Below are 7,069 nucleotides of genomic sequence, written 5' to 3'. Positions count from 1 at the left end.
TCTCTCTCTCTCTCTCAAAAAGAAGCAAAAACATTTTAAAAAATGAAATAAATGGCTGGTTTATTGTGAAACAATTTAGCTTTTATTTCCTGGCTAATTTGTCATTCATTCAATAAATAATTACAAAAAATTATTAAAGTAAACTACGTACCAGCCAAATATAGATTACTAAATATAGGCAAACATAGATTACTAAAAAGCAACATCCATTAAGTACTAAGGAAAAGTATTTTCAAAGTTAACAACAAAAGGGAAATGGCAAAGAAAAAGATTTAGATGGTGCCAAACTAGATAATAATCTTATCAATAATTAATGATTCATTTTGTTTAATAGATCTGACCTTTTGTGTTATAACCAAACTAATGATACTGGTTTTCTTCCATGGCTTAGAAATCAATTTAACTATTCAACAAAACCTCATGCAAATATACTCACATTAATTTCTAATTTTTCCAATTACACACATATATATGTTTAATCATTGGTAAGTATTTATTGAACATCTACTGTAAGCATAGGGATGCTTTTGATAGTACAGGCCAAACTTCTTTCAAATCTCTCTGGGGAAACCAATTATGTCATAAATTTCTCTGGGTGTGTATGTGTATGCATACTGGTGGTGAGGTCATTGGCAGCTTGGGTCATAGAGTCATAATGCAATGCAATTAGAAAACTTTAAAAGGAGTGGTGCCTAGGTGGCTTAGTTGCTTAAGCATTTGACTTCAGCTCAGTTCATGATCTCACTGTTCAGAGTTCGGGTCCCGTGTTGGGCTCTGTGCTGACGTCCCAAAGCCCGGAGACTGTTTCAGATTCTGTATTTCCCTCTCTCTCTGCCCCTCCCCTGCTCATTCTCTGTCTGTCTCTCTCTTAAATAAAATTTTCTTAAAAAATGTTTAAAAACTTTGAAAGGATAGCAAAAAAACTACTATATGTCCAGACTCTAACATAATATAAAATCTCTTGACTTAAGAAAAATTATAAAATACTTAGAATTTAATAAAAATGTTACATCAAAATTTGTGAGGCACAGCTAACATAGTACTGAGTAGACAATTTGTATATTTAAATACATATATCAGGAAATATACTTAAAAGGAAAATAACTTAAGCTAAAGATTTAACTCAAAATTTAGAAAAAGACCAATAGAATAAACCCAGGGAAGATAAGAAGGAGATATTTAAAATAAGGATAGAAATAAATGACAAATATATTTGGAAAACAAAACCAAAAGACTGTTCTTTGGAAATACTAATAAGCTAGGCCTCTGTTAAAATTGATCAATATAAAAAGAGGATATAAAAATAAACATAGAAATAAAAATCCAAAAGGATATTTAAAAAATTACATCATGAAAGTAGAGTTTGGGTTAGGAATGCATGGATGGTTCAATACCAGAAAGTCTATTATTGTTGTATAAAAAAAAGAGTAAAAATAAGTTAGAAATTTTCTGTTATACAATAGACAGTTAAAAGCATTCGAATTTTTTTTCTTTTAATTAGAGTACAGTCAAAACTTTTTTTCAAAGTAAATGCAAAGAAAATCTTAAATGCAAAATTTATTTATAATTTAAAAGAAGTTTGGAACTAGGAATATAATACTTCCTGAGCTTGGTGAAAGCTATATACTAGGACTTACAACAGAATTTGTACTCAGTAACAGATCTGTTGATCTGAGACAAGGAAGCCCATTATCACTACCACTAACTACTACTTCACATAGTACAGTAATTCTGATCAAAGTTGTAAGAAAAGAAACAGAAAAAAATATAAGAATTTGTAAGAGAAATAAATCTTTTATTGTTTGCAAATAATAGGGCTGTGTATCTAGAATAACCAATAGAATTAATATGCCAATTATTAGAATTTATAATTTCATGAGATTGATGGATATAATGTAAAATTCCAAAATTAATCATATTTTCAATAGAAAATTAGCTCAGCATTAAAATAAAAAATAAAATAACATTCACAAGTGATAGCAAACTTTAAGGTATGTGTGTATTAACAATAAATACATGGTATTTCATTTAAGAAATAATTAGATATCTGTTAAAAGAAAACAAAAAAGGTCTGTCATGGAGAGAATCTCTCCTTTTAGACTTTGGAATGTAAACAGGTTAATTTTCTTCCCAAATATTCTTAAATTCAATGAAATCTTAATTATAATTCCAGCTGGGTATTTTAAGGAACTTCGTACATTATATTCTAAAATTTTTCTGGGAAAATTTCATGAAAATCTGCAATTTTGAACAAATAGAGCAAAAAAGAAACCTTGTGTATAAAGACATATACAAAGTAACAAAGTACAACAGTGAGGTCCTAGGATGAGCATGGACATGGAAATCAACAAATAGACCAGCTGAACAACACAGCGAGCTCAGAGACAACTAATTATGTGATCCAAACAACAGAATAAATTAGTATGAAAGAAACTGACTACTTAGCAAATGTTGTAGGAAAAAAGGGTCCTCAAATATGGAGAAAATTAAAATCAGATGATTAACTTACATCATAGTCAAAGGCAGATCCCACAAAGATTAAATATCTAAATGTGAAATACAACACTATCAAGCTAATACAAGATAAGGCAGGAAAATACACTTGTGAATTAACGTTGGGGAAAGATTTAAGCAAACTGCTATAGTTGAAAGACATGAAGGAAGAAAATGTTTTTTGATTATGTCAAAATTAGGAAGTTCTGTTAAAAGAAGAGTATCATAGACAAATTTGACAGTTGGCAGAATTGTAGAAGACATGTGCAATATCCAAAACCAAAAAAGGATTATAATGCACAAGTAATGACTAAAAGTTAACAAGAAATTACAAGACCTTCAATGTAATGAGGGGGAGAGGATATGAGCAAGGAATTCCCAGAATGTGAAAACTAAGTGACTAATAAGTATATGATCTGGGCTAGTGCTAGCCCATATGTTGCTTTGGTAAAAATCAGCAAAAGTCAGCCCTTTCTGTGGGTACCTCTAGTTCTCCAGGGCATGCAGAGCATGGTTTGGATCTGAGCTCCTGCTCACATTCTTGACTGGGCACTCTTCTGTAGATAGTGTCCACTCAAACATCATGGCCCTGCATATAAAGGGATGCTCAAACTTCTTGCGAATGACAGAAAAACATTTCCAAAGAATAAGATGTCACTTTGTACTCATCAGATTTGCAAAAATAGAAAGTTAATGTTGGCAGAAGCCTGTGGGCATAGACAGCCTTAGACGTTACTGACTGGAGGTTGGCCTGGAACTGCAATTATGGTGGTACTTAATCAAATTCAAGGTAAATATACCCCATTACCCAGGGTGAACATATCACGGAGACATGTAGATTCACAAAGGGACCTGCATGAGGATGTTCATTGCAGTGTTATTTATGATAGAGAATTAGAGGCAATCTAAGTGTCTGTTACTGGATACCAAAAAAGTCAAATGGGGTAAGTACATACAAACTCGAAAACATGATTCAACCATGTTCATAGTAATTCAACTATGTTCATAGTAATTTGAGTAGGTTTTTTTTTAATGTTTATTCTTGAGAGAGAGAGAGAACAGGGGAGGGGCAGAGAACAAGGGAGACACACAATCTGAAGCAAGCTCCAGGCTCTGAGCTGTCAGCACAGAGCCCAAACTCGTGAACTGCTGAAGTCCAGTACTCAACTGACTGAGCCATCCGGGCATCCCTTGAGTAGATTTTTTTAAATGTTAAAATTTTTAAAAATGATACCAAAGCAGGTTAAGACATAAACCAAGACAACTCCTATTTCCTTGCGTTAATTAACACACATTTTACAAAGGTCACAAATTACTTCTATTAAGTAACACTTACTTTAATTCAATATAAGAACGTCACATAAAACATATCACAAGAGTAAGAGAAGGGTGGTGGGAGCAGAGAGATGACAGGGAAGGTATTGAGAATTAACTGAATAAAACAAGGGGAGGTCTGAGAAGAATGTTGAATTTAAATCTCTGTACCTGAGGTAAAAAAAAAAACATAAAAACACAAATACAACAAGGAATAGAAAAAAATGTGCATAAAATGGTGACAAATAAATGAAGGTCATAAATATGAGGCTTACATTATGATTAACTTCTGGGTGTGGGGGAGGGTATTGAAGACCAGCAGGGAGGCCTCACTGAGGACAGGTCATTTACTGGACACCAGAAGGGCACTGAGAAGTGGGACGCCTGGTCAATAAGGCAGCAATTCATGTGGAAAGGCGCTGCGATGGAAAAGAGTGAGGGCGGCAAGCCTGGGTCAGAGCCTTCTGGGGTGTTGGAGTTTAGACTCTTGTGTGAGTACCAGGGGAGCAATGGATTGACTTAAAAGCAGAAAGTCACATATTGTGATTAGGGTGCAATGTTGCTGTGTGAACAACGGACCAGAGAAGGACAGGGAGGAAGCAGAGAGAGCAGCCCTCACTGGGGCGAGGGCCAGAGATAAAGGTAGCTTGAAGTAGGGCAGTGGTCCTGATGGTGGAGAGAATAAGGAACTGTTGGAAGAACAGGAAACAGGACAGAGAATCCGGGGAAAATGGTAACTGCAGTTAAGTGTCTAAATCTTATAGGTAAAAAAATAGAATCGTGGATTTCTCCTGATATCCAGAAATAGAGCATTACCATGAAAACTTTCCTAATCCCTAATGGCATACACTGAAGAAGCAAGTGCCATTGATTTATATGGAAAAAAAATTTTTTTAACTAAAACAGTTGAATATGTGTTTTTCACATTTCACAATACAAATGCAAATTGCTTTCTTTTTTTTTCTGTTTCACTACCCTTTTGCCAAAACTATTCTCTCTTTGATAGGAAGGGGGAGGAGACTTCCCTTCAGGCTGTTAGGAAAAAGAGTCACAGCGCCATAATCTGATGAAGTAAAAAAGGTTAAAGTCGTTCCTGTCTCTCCTTATCTGTCTGGTCTAGTCGTTGCCCACAGAGCGGGCGCCATCATGAGACTGGCAGGAGGTGCCATCACTGGGGGCCCAGGCATCATTGACACGTGGCCTCCTATAGGCTCCCCTCATTCCAGAGGCGGCCCCTCCCCACTGGCATCATCCCAGGAGAAGGAGGGCCCATCAGCATCCCAGGAGGACTCCCCATGTGGGGTGCTGGCATCATACCAGGGTGAGGAGGACTGGGACCCGGGGAGTGAAGGGCTCATTGCCCCTCCAGGAGGAGGAAGAGAGAAGGGAGTAGGAGGGATCTTTCCTTTTTGTAATGTAGTGGTTGTTTTGTCAGATCAGGCTCTGAGCCTGCTCTTCCATCCATTTCTGGTGGTCGTTCACATTCTCTTTGTGTTTTCTACCACCATCGTGTGCCTTTCTCACAGATGGAGAGACGTGGGAGAAGTATGTGACACAGGGGTTACGATAAAGCGGGGGCTTGTTGCTCTGCAGGCTGTTGCCAACTCCATCCCGTGCCTCCGGGAAATGGTGCACCAAATGGAAAAATGTGTGTTTCCCAGACCCAGAAAATAACCTCTCTTAAGTTTCTTTAATATTAGGATACATCTTAATAACCCATCCACCAAATAAATCAAGATAAGCCCAGGTGCGTACACACATGTGGAAAACCATGGTGGCTGGATGCTGAGAGGCGGCGTGTAGCCGGGGCAGGAGCTGAGTGGGGCCGCTCTCACCGCTCAGCGTGCCGCTGCCTCCGTAATGCGGCTCCTTGCCAGACAAATGCTGAACGCTACTTTCCCTTTTTGTCTTTATCTCTCATAGGGAGAATTCTTTCCGGATTTCTCCCAGTTAATGAAAGCAAGTACGAATGTAGGTCTTTCTAATAGCAAAGTGGTATAAATCAAATTTCGGAAAGTGGAGATACCCATACTCAGTTATTAGAGAGAAAATGCAGTATTTCTATGGTTCCAATCCTTGAGGGTTGACTTTATTGAATGCAAGTAAGGAATACTGAAAAGTGTCTAACAAAAGACATTGCTGCCACTGAATTTCTGGATCTCAGTCTAGGAAATCATTTAAGCTCAAGCCATGTCTGAACCTGTGGCGGTAGGGAATAGGGAACAGTAGTGAAATCTGTGTAGTGTGCAGAGGTTGGATTAAGTGACCGTTATGGTCTATTCTAGTGTTAAGTGACATTCATTCTATGAGAAAAGCAGAAATCTAGATAGGAGGAGATAGTGATTGATTGAAACCCCAAACCTCTAGCCATTTAGTTTGCTGATTTTTTTTTTATTGTGGGTCTAACTATGGGATCTTCTGAGATCACAAAATCCTTTGAAAATAAATGAGTTTTCCCCATTAGTTTATACTCTGTCATTTCCAATTACAGGGGCCCGACAGATTCCTGGAAGCCCATTCATTAACCACTGAAGAGTCCATGGGCCAGGATTAAAAACTCTGGATTAACAGGTCCTATGTGCCTTGATTTTTCTTTTCTTAAACCTTCCAATGCACTCAAAACTTGTTTAGTATTCTCAAAGGCTAAACTCCAGTTCTAGGGGTTTGTATGCAAATAACCTCACCCGTCATTCTAGCCCAAACTCTCCTGCCGAACACAAAAATACTTGGAGCCACGCAAGACACAGACCTCTCTATTCACGGGAAGATGGTTGGAGGGTTTCTAAGACTGGGCTGGCAGCTGGAAGAAAAATGCGGGTAGCAGTTTCGAGTATAAGAGGGTGATGAAGTGGAGTAGGAAGTAAGTACAGAGAGATGGGCAGGGTAAGCTTGGTGCTGGGCTCAGAGGCTTGAAGAAACCTTTCCTTGTAGTGCTGAAAATGTGTAAAGCACCTGCAGGGAACGGACAAACAATTCAAAGGTCGGGAGTGCCGGCTTGCATCCTGCTTCGGCCTCAACCAAGGCCTCTTGAGGTTCTGTAGAAATCAGTGAGTTCTTCCTATACCTTGCGTCTCCCTCCCAACTCATTTGGTGGATATTCTTTCCTGGTAAGGAGAACTCCTAAACTCTCATTCTCATTTTGTAGGCTAAAGAGTGGGTGGGAGTTACGCCTTGCCGTTAAGAAAACCACTGGATATATGCCCAGAATGAACCTAAGAATGATCGTGTTGCATATACAAATACGGTATTTCTTGAAAAGTGT

This window comes from Suricata suricatta, chromosome 1 (assembly GCF_006229205.1).
Source record: "Suricata suricatta isolate VVHF042 chromosome 1, meerkat_22Aug2017_6uvM2_HiC, whole genome shotgun sequence".
Classification (NCBI taxonomy): Eukaryota; Metazoa; Chordata; class Mammalia; order Carnivora; family Herpestidae; genus Suricata; species Suricata suricatta.
The sequence above is the reverse complement of the archived record's forward strand: the minus strand, read 5'-3'. Positions refer to the sequence as shown.